This window comes from Protopterus annectens, chromosome 7.part0 (genome assembly GCF_019279795.1).
Source record: "Protopterus annectens isolate FY-2018-M chromosome 7.part0, PAN1.0, whole genome shotgun sequence".
NCBI classification, from domain to species: domain Eukaryota; kingdom Metazoa; phylum Chordata; order Ceratodontiformes; family Protopteridae; genus Protopterus; species Protopterus annectens.
In genome coordinates, this window is record NC_056739.1 from 1,938,567,361 (window position 1) to 1,938,589,117 (window position 21,757).

Below are 21,757 nucleotides of genomic sequence, written 5' to 3' on the forward strand. Positions count from 1 at the left end.
AATAGAAACAGGATATAATTAATTATCTATGTCTGGGTTTATTTAAGAATATTTGTGCAGTGCACTGCAGTGTTTAGCAATGCTGACAGGTAACCCAGTAGTATATGTGAAGGTATACTAGTTTTCATAATATCCAAGTAGCTAAATTGATAGAGTTCCAGCCTATTACTTAGTAGGTCCTAGGTTCAAGTCCATAGCAGTCATAAGATGTCTGCAATTTAATTTATTATATCTGTTTAATTTTAAAAGCAAATTTGTGAAATATGGCACTGTTGGTTTGTGCTGAGCACTGCTTAATTATGCTAACAGCTACTGCTGTTTCTGTGGTGCTAAGCTTAGCTAAAACCTCAGTTGTGCACGTTTTCAAGTTACTTAGCTCTGCTTAGCTGGATTGTGAGATGCTAAGCAGTATGACACTTTTTTGAATGCTCAATGATGTGTAAGGGTGGTAAAACAGCCTATATTAAGGCCAGTAGGCAGGAATTAGGAATTTTGCACTGTTCCTAAGAGTCTAACCAGCTGTTGATATGGCAGGCAGTGCTGGTGAAAGTGCATAGTTTGGGTGCAGAGATGGGGTGTTCAGGAGTCCAGGATCTTTGTTGGGCTTCTGGTAAAAAAAATATGAACCCAGGCTGATGCAGGGCAGCTTCCAGGGCTCAAAATGTAAGGCAGAGGCCTGGGACTGGTTGGTCAGGGAACTTACCAGTGCTACTGGCATCCCTCACACTGGTGAGCAGTGTCGTCACCATTAGGATGATCTGAAGAGGAGAAAGAGGGGAACCTTGGACATCAGGTTCATGAGGCATGGGCTGGGAGTGCCCCACAGATATGTAAGTATGTTTTCCACTATTTTATCAAACTGCAAGCTGAATGGCTGCAAAACTGGTATGCATAATGGTGTGCTTCTTTTTCAACAGCTGCAGCTAAGAGGCCTCACAATGTTGAGTCCCATGCCAGGTGCCTGGCCAGGTCGCACCTTGAGTGTATTAGGTACAAATTTATAATGCTAACTGTAGTGCAATAAGCAAGAAAGAGTAAAGCATTTACTGCAATAAAGTATACACAATAAAACTATAGTGCAATAAATGGGTGAGTAGAACTGTAGTGCAATACATGGCCAATTAGAGCTGTAGTGCAATAACAACTGTATTGCAATAAAGAATAAACAATACTAGTAACAGCAAGCAAAACGGTGCAGAGCAGAATTGTGTTGCCATAACCATTGCAGTAGAGCTGTATGCATTGCTTGTCTATGATAAGATTGCTGCAGTTAAGTGTAACACTGTCTCCAGGCCGATATTAGTCACATAATGCTCTCTGTTCCTCCTACTCCAGGTAATAAAGGTGTATGGGTGAGGTAGCCCACTCTATGGGCAGATACTGTGTGTGTGCACTTCACAGACAATTATCAGCAATACCAACAAAGTGTTAAGGAGCATTGTTGATTCCTAAAGAAACCTGTTTTAATAAATGCAGTATGGTTGTATTCCATGCATGTGCGTTCTACTGTAACTGCAGTAAAGTATAACACTGTAATAGTTCTAGAATGCAAAACAAATTCAGTGATATAATGCTCTCATTTCTCCCACTTCAGGAACAAAAGGTATATGGTTGAGGTAGCCCATGTTATGACCGGATATGATTGTGTTTACAGTTCACAGATTTATTTTACTTTATTTATTTATTTTACATTTGTTGACCAGGATTGTCCAACTGAGCTGAAGAGCTCTTTTTCAGTGGAGGCCCAGGGAGAAAAGCTCCAACATATTATACAATTTTCATTTTAAATTAGCATTAAACTGCAATGTTACATGATTATTACAAGGCATTCAGTAGCAATACAATGTTATACATTATAAATAATCAGGAGTATAGCATAACTATTTCAAGATGTATAAAAAGAAATATATCATTAAGATGAGTATAGTTGTTGGGTTAAGTGGTTACAAAAACCCAGTTTTATCATGATGTAGTTGCATTAAGGCAAGACAGTTACAATAAAATGTTTCTCTGGGGCAATTTGCTTAATAGACTTTAGAAAACAGTAGAAAGAGTAGTCAAGGAAGATTAGAGAGAGCTAGTGAGAAGAGTGAGATGAGGGCAGAAAGTAGATTAAGGTATGAGAAGTAGGGGATGTTTAAGGAGGGAGAGTGCAGCGGCAGGACCAGTGACTTCTAAAGTGCTCTTTGGTGGCTGTCTTAAATTGTTTAGGATATGTTAGGGTCCTGATTTCTAGTGGGAGCCTATTCCAGGCAGTAGTGGGGTGATAGCTGTACATGTTGTGTCCAAATTTAGACTTGGGTTTGTAGATTTGTAGTAGGTCTTGGTTAGAGCTTCGGAGAGGTCTGGAGGGAGAATAATGGGAGATGAGAGGGGATAATGCTGGGCAGTAGGAAGGCTGATATAGGATAGAATGGATGATCTGGAGCTGAGAGAGAAGAAGCTGGGTGGGTAATTCAAGCCAGTTTAGGTGTTTCAGAGATAGACAGTGATTGAATTTGTAGGTTTGTTGGGCAGCAAATCTAGTTACCTTGTTGTAGGTAGATTCGAGTTTGGTCAGGAATGCTGAGTTAAGATTTGTGAGAATTTGAGAACTGTACATTAGACTGGGTAGAATGTAAGTAAGAGATAGAGTAATCTTGGCTTCAGAGGTAAGGAATTTCTTGTTATGGTAAAGGAGCCCTAGTTTTGAATGAGATACTTATAAACAATATCAATAAATTGATAATCTGTTTTAATAAATGCAGTATGGCTGTATTCCATGCATGTGTGTTCTACTGTCACTGCAGTCAAGTATAACACTGTAATAGTTCTAGAATGCAAAATGAATTCAGTAACATAATGCTTTCATTTTCTTCCACTCCAGGAACAAAAGGCATATGGTTGTGGTTGTCATGTTATGAGAAGATATGATTGTGGTTTCATTTCACACTTATCAGCAATAGGAATAAAGTATTAAACAGCATTGTTGATTCCTAAATAATGCTGTCTAAATATTTCCAGTACGGCTGTATTCCTTGCATGCCTGTACTTAGTCGCTGCAGTCAGTTTGTTACATTTTTTGCAGATGTCCCCTGCAGTCACAGCTATTAGGTTCTATTCCCATGCCAACCAACTAAGGCATGATGGGTGTCTAGTTTATGTAGAATACACGCATCTCAAGTGTCAATAGTTCTCATAATGTAATTAAAACTGCCTAATCCATCTGTCACAGGATTACCAGAAATATAATTACCTGGAATGCAATGCATTACCGAATCCACTTACAGAATGCCTTGGTAGTTATATAAGTCCACATTATGTGAAAGTGTTCTGTGTAGTTGTGTACTTGCATTTGTTATTGCTTGGCCCATACTGACCCATGCTAACAGCTTGAGAGGTATGTATGCGCTACATCAGCTATAGGAGAATCATACTCACTGTACTCAAAACTGACACTACACACCAGTAGAGTATTTAATATCACTGTTTTCAGGGATATAACCTGCATTGTCATTAATGGAATGTTTTTCTCTCACACTCTCCCCACCCCTTATCTTCATTTATTTATTATTGTTTATTATTATGAATTAATATCAACATATTTTGTTTAACTATATTTTGGTAAACTGTGATTTATTATTGTTATGTTTTATTATGATTTAATATTAACATATTTTCTTTAACTGTTTTGTTGGTCTCATGGTTTAATTCTTACAGGCATGCTGTTATACTGACTGTTAGGTTACTTAATGTTGTGTTATACATAATATACATTAATATACATTTGGATTGATAAATATGATATTCCATTCTGATGATACTAACAATGGTTTGGTTATTACTAACCTTATTGCTATACCTCATTTACTACAGCACGTAAAGGTAGGCTGATTCTGGCTGATCTGCCTGCTTTACCTCATCCGGCTGTGGCACCAGGTCCCAGCACATCTGGGTCCCAGACTGGTGGTGACCTCCCTGCTGGCCCTGCATTACCTGGGTGTAGGGTAGTACCACCCTAAGGGATGGGGTCAGGCCCCCCCTCTGGGAGCGGTGGTGTAGGAGTAGTTGTCACGTGAGGCGAGCTGCTGGTTTTTGTGCACAGGGTAGTCTACCATGGGTTTGATCACCACCTGCACCGGTCTGAGGACATGCTGCTCAACCTGGGGGGGGGCTTCTTCCAGGTGCCCAACCTTCACCACTGCCACTCCAAGGGCAGTGACAAAGAAGTGCAGACAGTTCCATGGGTGGAGATGTGAGAAACGCTGCTGCCTTGTGGAGACACATGGGACTTAGTTTCCACAACATCCTCCCTGTCCAAGGTGTTCACCCCCTCATGTGTGATGCACTGCTCCTGTCTTGTTTGTCTTGTCTGTTTACAAATGCATCCTCACCTAACCAACTTACCTCCCCCACATATACCTATGTCCCTTCTCCAACATTCCATTCTCAAATGGGCACCTGTCCCAAAAATAAATGTCGTCCCATACATAGCTCTTTATTTCACACACATGTCCACTGGACACACATAATTTGGTCCAATTGGCTTGGCAATACAGTTACGTTGTCCTCACCTCTCTCTCTGGGGATGAGAGTTTAATGTCATGTACAAATTCTGTTAAAGTGCACTGTTGTTGCTGTACAAGAAATGGATAGCTGTGTTTCTTTCTTACACCCTTCTGCACATCCCTACCTGCCTTTCACTATGTTTTCCCCCTGCTTGCATCCCATTTTACCACTTTCCTATCTCCCATTTTTCTTTCCTTTATATTTTTTTAGTGCAACATTGCATGATAAGACGCATAGTGCAGCTTCACTAAGCTCAGCTAAATAGAGCTATATTGACTATATGTGTTTTTAAAATTGTAAACACACTTACAAAATAAACACCTTTCCCATATTTTGAACCCAAGACCATCAAACCTGCAGACCACTGAATTAACCTGCCAGGCCATACAACTCATAATTAAAAACAGGTGGTTTAAACAAAACATAGTAAGTGCCAGTTACAGTCATTAAGCATGTTTCAGTGGAGTTGCAGAAATGATTGAAAACTAATGGAAAATATGGGAGTGTACCTTGGACTCTGTTGCAATAGTAACTCCAATAGAAAACCAAAGACATAATAGTGGATGTAAGTGAGGCCTCTGATAGCAAGTAAATGTGATCTTGTATCAGCAACATGTAGACAAGCACCTGCTAAGGCATTAATGGCAAAATACATGTTCAACTGGGACCCTGGTGCAGAAGCACATCCATATAAAGCCAAGCACTTACTGATGGATGTAGAAAATGTATGTCACAGCCTGTATGTGTTCACATATACCTCGCAATTACATCTGCTGTAGCAGTGGCTCAGTAGCTCAGTCTGTTAAATGAATTGCAAACAGTACACTTTGCCACACACATTTCTGAATTCAAATCCAGTGGTGTGTAGCACTGGAATTATAGTATTGTAAGGCCACAAATAATGACTGAGTCATGCACTCTTTATCCACACAATGCATATCAAATGAATTGTTTACATTTCACTGATGGAAGTCACAGGCCTGCAGATCGAATCACACTTCACATATCCATATAGCAAAAGTATAATTGCATAAATTGTCATGTCATGCATTAATATGTATTCACAGGGAAAATCAGCTCATTTACTGCAAATAAGGGCCACTAATATCAGAGTGCACCATACAATCCTTTTAAACTCACAGTACTGATTAGCACAGCTGCATACCTAGCATACACATTTGAAGTACCTGCTTGTAACACAGACTGCCCTCATATATGCTCCCAATTACTACCAGACTGTAACACATGGCCTGACAGTTTCCCAAATGGTGGACATATTGTTATATTAATCCCCCATGTTGCTCAAGGAAACAACAAACATGTGGCCTAGCATTCTGTTAGTTATACAGTTGCCTAACACACTTACTTTAAACACATGTCTTAATTGGACTGGAAAGGCTAGCCTCGCTCTGGCTCTGCCTCTACAACAAGGCTGACACAGCTCCCACAGTTACTCCTACAGCTTGTTGTCCTCCAAAGTGTTCACACTCTCTGCCTATGCCTATTACCTGCAGCAGGAGCCTGTAACACACCCATCCCTATGTAAAAGTTGCTGCTAGAGATCAACCCTCTGCAATGAAGTAGTCTCCTCATCCCAGTAATGTCCAGCATAACATATCAGAAAGGGACCCTAATCTACATGAAGGTTTTAAATATTGTACTGTGGTTGCATGTGATTGGCAGATGATAGTGCAAATCAGTTGTGCTGGCTGCAATTAGCATTTCAGAACCACAGATTGGTTAAGAAGCAATCGCCTGCTGATGAGAAGCATGTTGAAAAGGCAAGTAGTGGGCTATGGGGAACCATTCTGTATGTGACTTTCCACACATAGACCATGCATATGCAAAGTATTAACTATCAGCACATATCAGCAGAGGAGTACTGCATTCCATCAGGTATGCAACCATCTTCCTTACATCAGGATACATATGTCTGACTATACTTATGGGGAATAGGGATTACAGCATTAAGCCATTTTAGAACTCTGATAATGACATGTCAATAATCTCCAAATTTATTATACATACAGAGGATGTGCAAGACATCAAGGGTGGAATGTATATTGTCAATGTGGCACACTGGGCTTGTGGAACTCTCCCCTTACAGTGGTTGCAATAGCACACTGCTGTTTGTTTGGCACACTTGGTTTGACATATTATCAATGGGGTTGCCCCTTGGGGACACACTACAATAGACTCCAGTTTCGGCTGTATGAACATTCAGCAGTATCTGTCATGGCACACATGGGAATACCTGACTATTGCCAGCTTCCTAGTTGTATCCACATGCTTAGTATGTTTGTACACTGTGGAATATGACGTGTGCTCAAGCAGTGGATATTGCCAGCCATTCTGTCCTTGCTGTATCTCTACATAGAGTACTGCCACATATATGATCCTGACATGTGTTACCATGTTGTTGTCTTTCAGGGAACATGTATGCAAGACACCATGCAGCTTTCATGGATGCAGAGAATGAGTTAATAGTGGAAGCACTCCATCAACACCATGAAGTCTAACTGTCCAGAATGAAGCACAAAAGGGAACAGTGGGAGGCACTGTGGGCTGACCTTGTCCTTGATGTCAATTCCAGTGGTCATCAGAGCAGGACATATGAGCAGGTTCAACACCACACAACAGACATGATCAGTGATGCATGCATAAGAGCAGTAGATGTAGCCAGGGATCATGGTGCCACCAGTGGAAGGTCTGCAGTAGAACAACCACTCTCAGCCACAAAGGAATTCCTGGCAAATATAGGCACACATGACAGCTCTCGGGAATCTATCACATTCTACATCATGTCAACTGCCTACAGCAGTGTCCATGGCAGAGGACCATGCATGTAAGCTTAGTTTGATCAACATTGCAATACTGTAGAATTCAGTGTGTCAGAGCATACATAGTATTATGTGGGTGTCAGAACTGTCTGCTTTTTGGGAGGCAGAAGTGTTTCCCTGCAGTTTGACTGTCATGCTCAGATTTTGACCAATATAGCAATTAACACATTAACTGCTGTAAATGTGAAATATATGGATGTATTACCTTATGGTGGTGGAACATGCAGTGGTACTGACATTACCTCTTCTCAACCTTTCACAGGTCCATCAGGTAATGGCCAAGCCTGTGGTCTTGCTCATGGTAAGCATGACACTGTTTTGTTATAGATGTAGGTTTAGAACATTGTAATCCCTAGACTGTCATCCTAGGCCTGCTGCCTGCATTGCTGTACTGTCGGCATGATTGCCAACTGCACACATATATTCTGAATGTACACATGTCAGACTCACACCTATGCCTTGTAGGTGTGACCATACTGATAGATATGATGGTATTGTCAGAAAACTACAGAGTGTCATATGTGTCAACTGTGCAGAGTCTACACAAATGTCAACAGTGTACCTCATTGTTGCCAATGAGATTGCAGTTTAATGAGATGTTATTTTCAAGTGACTACAGCTGTTAGTGGGAAGAGTACTATCCTCATGTCCTACTATATGAGGTTGGGTTTTCAACAGGACTGTTATAGTGATGACAGTGTATAGAGCTTTACATATATCGCAACATAGTACTGCAGAGCATAACAGAACAGGTATTAATGTACTGCTTTTTCCTTTCTTATCTCAGGTGACTGGAGGATGTTGGTCTCTGTCCCCTACACAACCAGATGTCAGTGTCTACTCAGACTCTGATGATGATAGTGGCCACAGTGTGGCATGGGTGGGGTTTTGTGGGCTGAACCTGTCCCAGAGGTTGACATCCCTCTTCTGCCCTTATTGTCACTGCATGCAGTCAGTATGCCCACACATATCTTCTCCCCGGAGGCCACAGATATTGGACAGTCAGAGAGCGGGGTACATTGAACAGGAAAATGTGGTGACTATGGCTCCAGTAAGTGTAGACACTGGCCATAGCCAGAGAGTTGACAAGGTCCCACACAGGCAGATTGACAAGGGTGCAGTTGTTACATCAGGGGTCACTCAACATGTGTTTTGAGCCATCATGGAAGTACAGACACGTTCTGAACAGAACACCAAACATATGCTTAGGGTTATGGTTGACATCTGTGACTGCCTCCAGGGCATTGGGGACACCCTGGATCGGTACACTGATGCAGTGAGCTGAGACACTGTCTGTCTTGGACTGCACATTGTGCTGGAATGTGTGGTTGGAGTTGAGTGTCATACTCATGGACATAGGTCAGCAAACCCATCTGCTGAGAGTCCACATGGCCATGCACAATCATGTTCCCTTAGTGGTAGTTCATCCAGCACTACAGAGGGGAGTGTGCTATTCACATCATGACTTGGCAGGCCATGGGTTCATGGTCATGGGCAATCCCATGGGAGACACGGTCCCAGCAGACAGCAGTCATCGTCAGGTACTAGCACTGCATCTGACTTGGGCATGGATGTGCCAGTGCAACTCCTGACAGAGCTGGTTCCTGTGTTTGGGTCTGGAGACGGAGACCTGTCAACTATACCATGTATGGTCCAAAGCTATCCAACATACACACATGCAAGGCTAGCACTGAGCTTGATTGTGTACACGCACACACTCACACACTCACACACCACTGTTAAATGCAGGTCAGCTAAAGACACACATGGCACCTTTCCATGGCCCATCTTACCTGCTTCCCTTCCTGACTCACATACATGCTGTCAACCATTTGGGTCAGCTTAGGCATCCTGCATCCCAACACAACACCCTGTGCAAGTGATGATACCTGTGCCACATCCATGTCATCCTCGCCATCGATGCAGGGAAATGAAGCTATGTGTCTGATGCACAGGATGACTATATTAGTTAACATGTACTTGTATAATGCAGTGCTGTTTTACCATGCCACTTGCAGTGGTTAACAACAGATACTGTATGCTGGCATTTGTACACCACCTACTTTTGTGTAACTTATGTTGTATGATCTTATAATGGCTGTCTGGTTACACAATGACAGGTGTGTCATGGACCTGTTTATGTTTCTGTTTCAGGAGTCTGTTGGGATAACCTATGGATACACAGCAGTAATAAAGCAGCACAGGATGCCATGTCAGCACAGCAGAAATATGTCTTCAGCACTGTACAGCACTATAAGTGCATGGCACTATAGGTTCATATGTGTATAACAGGCTAACAAGGACAATGGCGGCATTCAACATACTAATGCATCCCTAATCTGTGAAAAGGTCTGCTATCCTTGATAAGTGCACCAGCATTTTGCAACCTCACAAATCTGCAAGCTGTGGTGATGGAGATGACGCATCTACAAATATCGTGTGTCCAGTAAAAACAGTTGATTGACACCAGTTATAATTGTCATGTTCTAATATCCAGTGTCCAGTACAAACAGTTGATTGACACCAGTTATAATTGTCATGTTCTGCATCCCATTTTGTAGCCTGCACATGATGTGTGTCACATCAGATGTGTGCATGGGGGGGGGGGTCTGTTTCATGTAGGGTGTACAGTCTGTGTTACATACCTGTCTCTCCAGCATGTACTATGTATACCACAGTGATGTTGTAAGTGTGTAGAACAGGTGAGATGTGTTAGTCTTGTCATTGATCTGCAGGAGATACACAGTGGAATCCAACACCTCTCTCTGTGGAGCCATACACATCTTCACCAAGGCATTTAGGAAACAAACTACACATGTACAGTCACGGCACGGACTGCATATGACATGTTATCTACACTGTGTGTTGGTTTATCATGGAATCTGTGTGGCTGCTACAGTTGTACAGTATGCCTGTGTAGTGACATAGCAAGGGTACCATTGCACACAATGATAGGTGTGATGACTGCCACATTCAGTATATCAGTGACAATCTGGGATTTGTATCCCAAACCTACTGGTATAGGTTATACAACCGTGAATGCATCCCCACATCTTACCGACCAGTGAAAGTCAAAAGCTACATTACTCTCTGTGTCCATAACTCCATGTGTAATGACTCAACTGTGTGCACTGTGCAGACACTACGATATTTTGCAGGGGTGGATGATTTCTCATAGTCAGTGGCTCAGAGAACAACTGACTGTGTCTTTGGCCATCCTGGATAACTGTTGGTACTGTGTGAGATTCTGTGACAGCTCCCAATATTCAATCACCTGCTAATGTACTCAGTCAGAGGTCACAGATAGTGGCTGTGACTACAGAGAGGGAATAGGTAGATGGGGTATGCCAGTAATGGAGGATGATGAACTCCACTGGTGACGGACATCAATGCAGCTTATTTCTCCCAATGCTATCTTCCAAGATTATGACTGCCAGACACTTTCCTTTCCACCAACTGACATAACACTCTGTTCATGATTTACACAGTTTCCAGCAAGGCCTGCTGGCCTAATATTGTCATATCCTTGTCAGGCCATGGTTGGTGGAGTGAGAGATATGTCCAACATCTATTGCATAGTGTAACAGTCAATGGGCTCTGTCAGTTGCAGTCGGTAGGCATGATCTGGCCTTGAGCAAAAGTAACAGTGTTTGGTCCAGTGTCAGTAGGAGTATGACAGTGTTAGTGCTCATATCCATGCTAACTCCTATCATGGCATTTCAGGTGACATGACTCAGATATCTGGGAATACCACTTGGCACTACATGCTAGCAGTCCTCTGTGCAAGTAAGTATTGCAGTTACTTCCAGCAAGTTACAAGATGAGAGTCATACAAGGTGTCTGTACAGAGTACAGACAAACACATTAAGGAAGTGTAATATTTACTCAGTGTGTTGCTTAGTTATGCTGTGGCTCAGTTGCCTAAAGGATGGTCCAGGTAAAGACCTGGAATGCCCTGCAGTAGTGCCATGACATCCCTACACTGGGAACCAATGTATTGCATTATGTGTTTACAAATATGGGTGACCAGTACAGCCCCCCCCCCCCATGTAAGGTCCTCCCTGGTGGGATCTGGACAAAGATGAGTCATCTTAGAACTATGGGCACATACTCCCCCTTGCAGACAACACAGACACATATGTTAAGAAAGCCATTTATTACCTCCTGTGGGATGGTTGCCATAGTGTGACTGCACCTCCACCTTCAGATGTGACAGGCAAGTATGCAGAGCTCTACACCCATACATTATGTCAGCAAAATTACAACTGCATGAACTCGGCTGTACCTGACAGGAGGGACACAGGCTCATCATGGCTCAGTAAACCTGATTGGTGGACAACTGCAGGCTGTACAATAACAGGTGGATAGCACTGTGTGACAGTTGGGGTGAGGGTGCCCCCCTCTAACATGGAGGCACTATCTCCTCAGCTAAAAGAAGCACATAGTGTTGTTGTAATGTAGAGTAGACATGTTAACTGACAAAAGTAGCCAACCACACAAAGCAGAATGACAACACACAGTGTAGTTACATGTGTGACCTCAAAGGACAGCCCAGATTGTCGGTGACCTCATACGTCATGATGCCACATATGATGGGTCTGTACTCATACCTAACCTGTACTCCCACAATGTCTGCATCAACTACACTCCCTTGTCCCCCCCACAAGTGATACATGACATTCCTACAACCTGTCCAATAACTTCCATATCTACAGAGTAGTTTGGAACTGACCTCTAATTCGAAGATGCACAGCATCTATTGCACATGCTAACATTCCAAGCTGCATCCCACATGTGATATGACAAGGATTACTAACACCATTGGGAAACCCTTCCAAGCATACTGACTACTGGCTGCACACCATCTGAGTAGACAATGGCAACTGTTTATACCCTTGCACAGAGGTCGTGCATCCATAGACCAACATAACTATGCACCACTTTGTCTAAGTATCCATATCTGTATGCCCACAGGGACATTCATCATGGACCTGAGCAGGACACATAGATGTCATTATACTCAATGGCTGGCAGAAGACAACATGGCCAATGAATAGTGGTTGCTAAGGAGGAAGGCTCAGTTTGGGACTTGTAACTATGCATTAGCAGGGAATCCTATGCAAATGAGGGGAATGATACTGAATCCCAGATTCTCCTTCATGGCTAGCCTGCACCCAACTGTGTTGGTGCAAGAAGAGCATGGTGCAAGCCTAAGAGCTACAGCATAGAGGGGTGTGTCAGGCATACTGTAAGCCTATTGGAGCCCTATGGCTCGAGTTTGCCCTGAGCTTAGCAGATCTAAGCAAGGAGCTGTGTCTGAGGCTGCCTAGCACTCTTTACATTGCCTAAGTGGGTGTGCACACCGCACACTGGGTTTTAAAGGAAAAAATAAAAGTAAACTGGAAAATAGCAGCTCTGTGCATATCTGAGCACTGTGTTTGAGCAGCGTGCCCCTGGGATTAAACAGGAAAGCAATGGGAAGGGAAAACAGCAGTAGGTAGGTAATCAATGAGAACTAGCATAGCTAGCAGGTGAAATGTATCAGAATCAGCCAATTACACAGGCAGCAGACCAGACCAGACCAGCCCAGCACACCACTAAAAACTATGCAAACACCTTTCCCTCTGGTTTTTCCCACAAACTCCACACCACCAGTGTACACAAGTGGGGAAATTTTACCAAACAAAAGCAAAAAAATGATAAGGGGTTCAGCAGCTATCATAAATCAACATGTGAAAGAGGCTGCGGGTGGTGAGGATGAGAATGCTGCCAACCGACCCACAGTGAGGAAAAGGAGAAGAGTGTACAGACCCAGGGTAACCTACCAGGGGCTACATGAGCTGGAGATAGTGGAGCACTATAGGGTGGACAGGGACCTCCTACAGCAAATTGTTGAGCTGTGCCAACAGCACCTCACACACAGAACCAACAGAGGGTACCCCATCCCAGTGGATACTAAGGTATGCATAGGCCTAAGAATACTAGCCACAGGTACCTTCCAAAGGCAAACTTGGGATATCATGGGGATCTCACAGGCATCAGCATCCAGAGTACTCCATCAGTTCCTGGATGCCATGTCAGCACACTCTGGTGGGCACATATATTTCCACAACACCTGTGAGGTGTTGGCTAGCAATATGCGTCTCTTCCATCAAATAGCAGAATACCCTGAGATAGTGGGTGCTATAGACTGCATACATATATGCATCAATGCAACACCCAGTGACAGGGTAGGGTCTACATCAACCAAAAGGGCTTCCCCTCCATCAACTGCCAGGTTGTGTGCAATGCCCAGGGCATTATAATGAATGTGCGTGCTGGCTGCCCTGGAAGCTATCATGACTCCAACATCTGACATTTGACGCAACTATACCAGAGATTTGCAAATGGGGACATCCGTTACTGTCACCTAGTGGGGGATGCTGGTTACGCACTGGAGCTGTGGCTGATGACACCCATCAGAAATGCATACATACCCGAACAAGAACTCCATAATGAGGCACACGCACAGACCAGAATCATAATAGAGCATGTGTTTGGGATGATCAAGTCATGATTTCAGTGCCTGGACACATCTGGTGGAGCCTTGCAGTACTCACCAGCTACATGTACCCAAATTGTCATTGTATGTGCCATGCTACACAATATGATCCTCTGGAAACAGCTGCAGCAGGAACAGCATGAGGCAGGGCCACACAGCCCCCCAGTATTGCCAAGGCCTGCACAGGCACAGGGTGACTTGGAGGAGGACCAACCTGAACCTGGCTCAGTAGGCAGAAGGAGGCATGTCCAGTATGCTCAGGCCTTGGCAAACAGGCAATGCATAGCACATACACTGACATGGTAGAGACCCGGGGAATGACACCTCTCTCTGACTCGCATACAGTAAAAGGGATGCCAAACAAGACACTACCAGCACTTAACCATGTATAAGGAGTGTACTATGTGCATCCGACATAGTCAGCCCTCCAGCTCCATCCTCAATACTGGCACAGCCACAAAGTAAGTCACTCTTCCTACCAATTGCTGAATGGAGTAGTATGTGTTGTTACTTTTATCTATGGAATGGATGTGAGCATGCAAGGGAATTGGGTGGCTAAATGGAATGCCAGCAGATAGTAGACACCTATAGTGGCAGCATGAGATCTGTAACAAATACTGGTGTCACCACAGTAGCCAATACTAGACAAGGTGACAAAACTCACTGCAGAAAATGTGCTGGACCACATGTGTGTCCATAGGACACACACATGCCAGTCAGGGAGGCTCACATACCCAACAACAGTCTCAGCCAGCAGGACAGACATAATCAAGCACAAACAAAGGCTGTGCTAAGGCCTCTGATTTATGGCTATGGAGAACCCCCCCAGACATACACAGACAGACTACAACAGGTCAGGCAGTGGGATGTTAGTTCTGAAGGGTAAGAAGTCAGAACCTGAAATGTAGGTCAGTCAACCTAAGACCTGTAGTACACTGATATGCCTCTAGTCAGCATGATAGCTTAGAATACAAAATGAAATGGAGTACCTGAAATACGAGTACAGTCATAGCAAATGTGTACAAGTGTCAGGTGTGCCCCCCAGTCCTATGTAGAAATGTAGTAACAGTCAGTTATGCCCCCCAACCCCATGTAGAAATGTAGTAACAGTCAGGTGTGCCCCCCAATCCTATGTAGAAAGGTAGTAACACTCAGGTGTGCCCTCACAATCCTATGTAGAAATGTAGTAACAGTCAGGTGTGCCACCCCCAATCCTATGTAGAAATGTAGTAACAGTCAGGTTTGCCCCACCAATCCTATGTAGAAATGTAGTAACAGTCAGGTGTGCCCCCCGATCCTATGTAGAAACATAGTAACAGTCAGGTGTGCCCCCCAATCCTATGCAGAAACATAGTAACAGTAAGGTGTGCCCCACAATCCTATGTAGAAATGTAGTGACAGTCAGGTGTGCCCCCCCCAATCCTATGTAGAAATGTAGTAACGTATGTGTAGGTATAATAACAGTGGAGCACAGATTACCTGAGCTGGCCAAGGTAGCAGGATAGATTGTAGCATGTGTACAATATGCAGGTCTGTGTGTGTTAGGTTGGTGTGTGTCATATATTGTGTGAGAGAGGTCAGTATGTATGCATGGTGAGGTTTGTCCTGGTGGCCATTGCACAGTACTGCCGATGACAGGGCCAAGTTCTCACAACTGCAGTGCCAAACACAATGCTTCCCAGCAAAACACATTCCAGCAGTAAGCCATAGTAAATATTTGGAAGTAATATGTGTCACCATCTGAAAGATGGACATGGCATGAATGTTGGCCCAGACATACAAGCAGTACACAGAGGGAAGTACCCCAGACAGGCAGAATATAATATGCAACTGTGAAATGGACACACCCTTGGAATTGTGCATACAGGTTTGCAGCACATTATTTGGGCTTGTAGTAGGGAATACCAATGTCATCTGTCCAAACACTGGTAGACCACAAAGGCCATATGAATGAAGTATTGATAAACAGCTGATATCCCTGCACACGCCTGCATAAGTGGAATGCCCCATGCATATCTGTGAGTCAGATGCAAGTAGTGTCCATAGCACACATGCACCCAGCTCATCCCACCACCTCCCACAGGTACATCTCCGGTCTTATCCCTGCTGTTGGGAATGGGTACAATATGACCCCCACCTCTGTATGGCAATAGTGAACGAATGCAGCATGCAGAACAGGTGTCCCATGCAGGTGTGTCCCTATCTGTAAGCAGCACCCTGACAGCATCCACACCACTGAACCAATAATGACAGAAAGTATTGGCATGAACACCTTGCATATCTACCCTGTTACCCCAGGGGAATATAGTGTATTGCAGTCTGGGACTGTAGGAGTGACAGAATGCAACAACCTGCTACAGCTGGCCTGCATCACTACCAAATGGCCTACAGTCCTCTGCCAAAGGCCTGTGTCTCACCCATACTGCCAATGTATGTTATGTCATGGACTCCCAAATAACAACATAACACAGCCCACAGAACCCAAATGCAAAGCTATGTGGACAAATCACAGTAACATGTCCACCATGTCTTATTGCATGAACTGTGGACCAACACAAAATTATTGCTGGGATGAGGTGATAACTATAGGGAACATATCAGATACTGTTTGCATAATGTATTGAAGAGGATAGAATAATGGGGGGGGGGGGGCATGGGTGTCATGGAGCGTGTGAAGTCCGAAACTCAGCCGTGTGCACATACTACCCCTGGCTGCAAACACAAGAATGGGTGGCTAAAAACCTGCTCATAAACCACAATGTGAAGGGGTAATATCTAGAATTATGACCCCTGCCTCTGAGTAACCTGTGTGAATCTGTAAAGCTGTGGGGTATGGCCACAGCAGGATATGGCCATACTGTCACGTGGATAGATGTACAACCATGGGATCCTCTGCCACCACTGTACCAAGGTCCTGAACCATTTACACAGACCTATCAGCAAGTGTCTGCAGCTTCCCCTCCAGAATGGCATGATTGTGCAAGAATATGTAGGCTGCTGACCACAATACTGGACACAGCTGCATTCACCCTGTGCTTCCCAGGACATCACTGCAAACAAATATGTATACCTGGCAGCACTTGATGACATAAAACATCACAGTGTAAAACAGTACATATGTCTGAATATCTCTGCTAACACCAGGACCATGTAGCAGAAACAGCACAGACACAATTACCTACAGTAACCCACTATCCTTTGCCCATTCTGACCCAATATTGTTAACCAATCTACAGATATCCTGCAGAAATAGTTTGATAGCTGTAGGTGTAGAACATAAAAGTCTGCACTGGAGTACAATCTACCTGGAATGGATTCACACATTCAATACAGAAGGTCATACTGGACATGCTCCCACACTTAGGGAAATGAAGACCATGTCAGAGAATAAAATACTGAATGGTCATACTGGGCTTGCTCACACACTTGAAATAAAGCCCATGTCTGCAAAAACAGTGGAACATACATATCTGACAGTCACAGATGTTAGTGCATACACTCCTCAGTACACACCAGTCATGCTTTCCACACACATTAGATAGGAATGCACACATATATCCAAGGACAACACACTATAATAGGCCAAAAATACACATACATAGATGTGTGGAAGAGAGTGAGAGTGACAAAGAGCCTCCCATCATGAGGCTTGTCCCACCTAGCACACATCCAAGTAGCTAAAACCAAATGATGTGTAAATGTCAATCACCGTAGACATTTGCCTCTGGTATCCCTCAGCACTATAGTGTCTGTGGTGCTTGTGCTAACTGAGTAAAATTACTGTACAAGTCAGTAGTCATCTAGCAGTTGTATACATGTACCTGTGGAATATAAACCTGTGTGTGCCTAAGTGTTGTGTGTCTGCCTCTAGATGAATGGTTTATGGCCCATGCACACACACTGCTCTCCCTATTGCCCTACTATGGCAAGCCTGCTGATGTCTTCACATTGAAATACACCTTTGGGGAAGTAATAGCCCAGTAATCTCTGTGGTGTGTCCTATAACTGTGTAATGCTGTAGTGTGATGTACTAGTTAGGTAGGAGCTCTACTCTCAGATGTGGCAAGTGTGTGGCTGTGTTTGTATGTGTACGGATCAATGATTTTTAGGCCAGTCACACTCACTACAATTTCAAATGCCCTACTTTGGCAGGGCTGCTGGTGTCATTCACTTTGAAATACACATTTGGGGAAGGTGCAGCCCAGTAATCTCTGTGGAATGTCCTATAACTGTGTAATGCTGTACTGTAAAAAAAAACTAATTAGGTAGGAGTTCTATTCCCAAACATGGCAAGTGTGTGTGTTTGTTTGTATTTGTAGGGATCAATGCTTTTGAGGCCATTCACAGTCACTACAACCTCCATTGCCCTTCATTGGCAAGCCTGCTGATGTCATTCAGTTTGAAATACACCTTTGGGGAAAGAGTAGCCCAGTAATCTCTGTGGTGTGGACTATAACTGTGTAATGCTGTAGGGTAATATACTAGTAAGGTAGGAGTTTTATTCCCAGATATGGTAAGTGTGGGTGTCTGTTTGTTTGTCTGCCTGTGTAGGGAGCAATGCCTTTGAGGCCATTCACAGTCACTACAACCTCTATTGCCCTTCATTGCCAAGCCTGCTGATGTCATTCACTTTGATATACACCTTTGGGGAAGGAGTAGACCAGTAATCTCTGTGGCATGTCCTATAACTGTGTAATGCTGTAGTATGATATACTAGTTAGGTAGGAGCTCTATTTCCAGACCTAACAATGTGTGTGTGTAGGGATCAATTTTTTTGGCCATTCACAGTCACTACACACACCTAAAAATGGAGAACATCAATAACTGTGCGGTAACAGAGACCTGATCCAAGCCTCCAGAGAGCACCCCTGCAATACCAGATACAGCTCACACCACACCTGTTGGCCACCAAACCCGGACCAAAACAATAAAGGTAGAGGAGTGTCCATATTCACCAAGGAGTCGCACCACCATGCTACTTGCCCAACAGAATGTGTCTGAAATACCCCTGGTGCAACTAACAGTAGGTTAGACTGCATTCCAAATTGTATAGCTTGCGGTAGATCCCCCACCATCCCCTATGATACCCACTACAGCTTTTGAAACATACTGTGAAATATTATGATAGAAGCAAACACCCTAATACTGGGTGACCTACACTACCCTGCCATTAACTGGGGAAATTACTTGTGTGCCCAACGGTTCTTCAAAGTCATAATTCCCAATGTCCTGGATTAAGAAAACCATAGTCCCACCAGGGGCTCAAATATCCTAGACCTGGTCAATACTAACATGGAAAATCAATGCTCCACACCTATGGGCACCCCATCGGTGGTCAGGTCTGCCCATGAGCTAATCACCCTTAACATAAACATCCCTCCCCCACACCCCAGTAAGGTAACCTCCATAACACACATCTCCAAAGCCAATGTCATGCTACACATGTCAAACGTGACTAATGTCATGACACCCATGCAGATGTGAAATGAAAGGATGACTGCTGAATCATACATGAAGGCACTGTATGAGCACATCCACTCGTGCATGAATTGTGCCATCCAATATTGAACCAAGATGCTCCCCACCAAGAAAAGGAAGCCAATGTGGTAACGTCCTGCCATAAACATACTGTACAACAAAAGGAGGAAACTGTTGCAGAAATGGGGGAATTTCAAGGATGAAAAATACTCCCTTGCCAGCTACAGTAAGAGGCAGAGATCCCTCATAACATCCACCAAAGCTAGTTATGAACATAATACAGCCAAAGATGCCAAAGACAACTGCAAGACATTCCATAGCTATGTGAGGAATATAAATGGCAATGCTCAGAACTGCTGTGAGCTACAACAGGATGGTATTAAATATACTGCTCCGAGAGATATTGCCAATATCCTGGCAGATCGATTCAGTGCCAACTGCACCCCTTCCCAACCCCCATCTCAACATGGATAGATTGCCATATTCCAGTAATAATGGCCACAAAGGTAAAAAACACACTCTACAGAGCTACGACAACAGCAGCCATGGGACCAGTCAACATCCAAGGCTGTGTACTACATAAGCTACATACTGAACTGGCACCTCACCTATGTGCCATCTCTAATCATAGCCACACTTCAGTCTTCATGCCCACTGTGTGGCACACAGTTACAGTTATCCCAGAGATGCCTAGCAGCTTAGTGTAATTACCCAGTGTGATGTTATGTCCAGATATTTGCAAGACGTACTGCTGCTGGGCCACGATAACTGTTGTTTATTTCTGACAAAGCAGTGGGATGCTGTACAGATGTATATCACTAACTACTGGGTAGTATGTGGTCATGTGACCTCTGCTCCACCAGTTATTATGTGCCACGACAGACAAGAGTGTGTGACTGCTTAAACTGTGTGGGCATATCTAGTCCAGTATTTACGTGCTATACCCATATACATGGCTGTTAACATCCACATTGTCAGGCTTGGTCCACATATCTCGCACTAAGGGGATCTGTGTATACCTCTGGACTGACCAAAGAGTGCTAGACTGTCCACATATATTCGTCATATCTCTGCTGTAGCCCACAGGATCATTACTGTGCTATCAGTGGTACTGTACTATGATGTCCTTAGGATATCTGTCAGTAACCGATGGCGAACATGTCAATAGCAGATGTGACCTCCTGCACACAACATGTCTGTTAAGACAACCCCTGCTACCATAGCAACAGTCTACATATATACCTGCAATACATACATAAAATCCCCTTGCACTGAGAGGTTGAGACTATTGCTGCTGAGGTAGGACTCCACTCCATGTTCTGGACATATGGTAAATATGTATGTATATATGTGTACATATATATATATATATATATATATATATATATATATATATATATATATAGGTTTACTATTGAAATTGCGAACATCACTCGGTCGATTGTCCATGGTCGAGCATAAGGTCGAACACAGATGTCGAAGACTTTATAATCAATGAGCGGTTTTAACATGGGTCGGTAGGTTTACAGTATTAGTCCCTACTACAACCATCTTCCCTACCTCGACCCATGTTAAAACCGCTCGATTGATTATAATGTCTTCACATCTGTGTTTCCGACCTTATGCCTCAATCGACCGACTGCTCGAAAGTGATGTTCATTTCAATAGTAAACCTATATATATATATATATATATATATATATATATATATATATATATATATATATATGTTTGTATATCTATATAGACATATACATATCTACATACATATATATGTATATATATGTATATATATGTATATATATATATATATATATATATATATACATATATATATATATATACATATATATATATATATATATATATATACAAATACACACACATATATGTACATATACACATCTATATATGTCTACACATATACATATATACAGGGCTTAATGAGATGGTCTCTCTTGCACCTGTATTGAAATTAATAGTGGCCAAATTATAGGTTTTTTAAGTAACTTCCTTGATTAATGCTGTATGAAAAGTTTTTTATATAATTAACCCCTTTTAATAGTATTATCCCGGTGGTCATGTGGGTTTCCTCTGGGTGCTCCGGTTTCCTCCCACATCCCAAAGACATACTGTAGGTGGATTGGACACTCTAAACTGGCCCTAGGTGTGAGTGCGTGCATGTGTGTGTCTTCTGTGGAAGGTTGGGCGCCAGGCTGGCAACTCGACACTGTAAAACTCCACTGCCAATCATGAGTGGACAGGTGATCCACTGTGGCGACTTCTAACCGGGAAATAGCCAAAAGAAGAAGAAGAAGATTCTATTTATGGATTTGGTACACTTTGAACA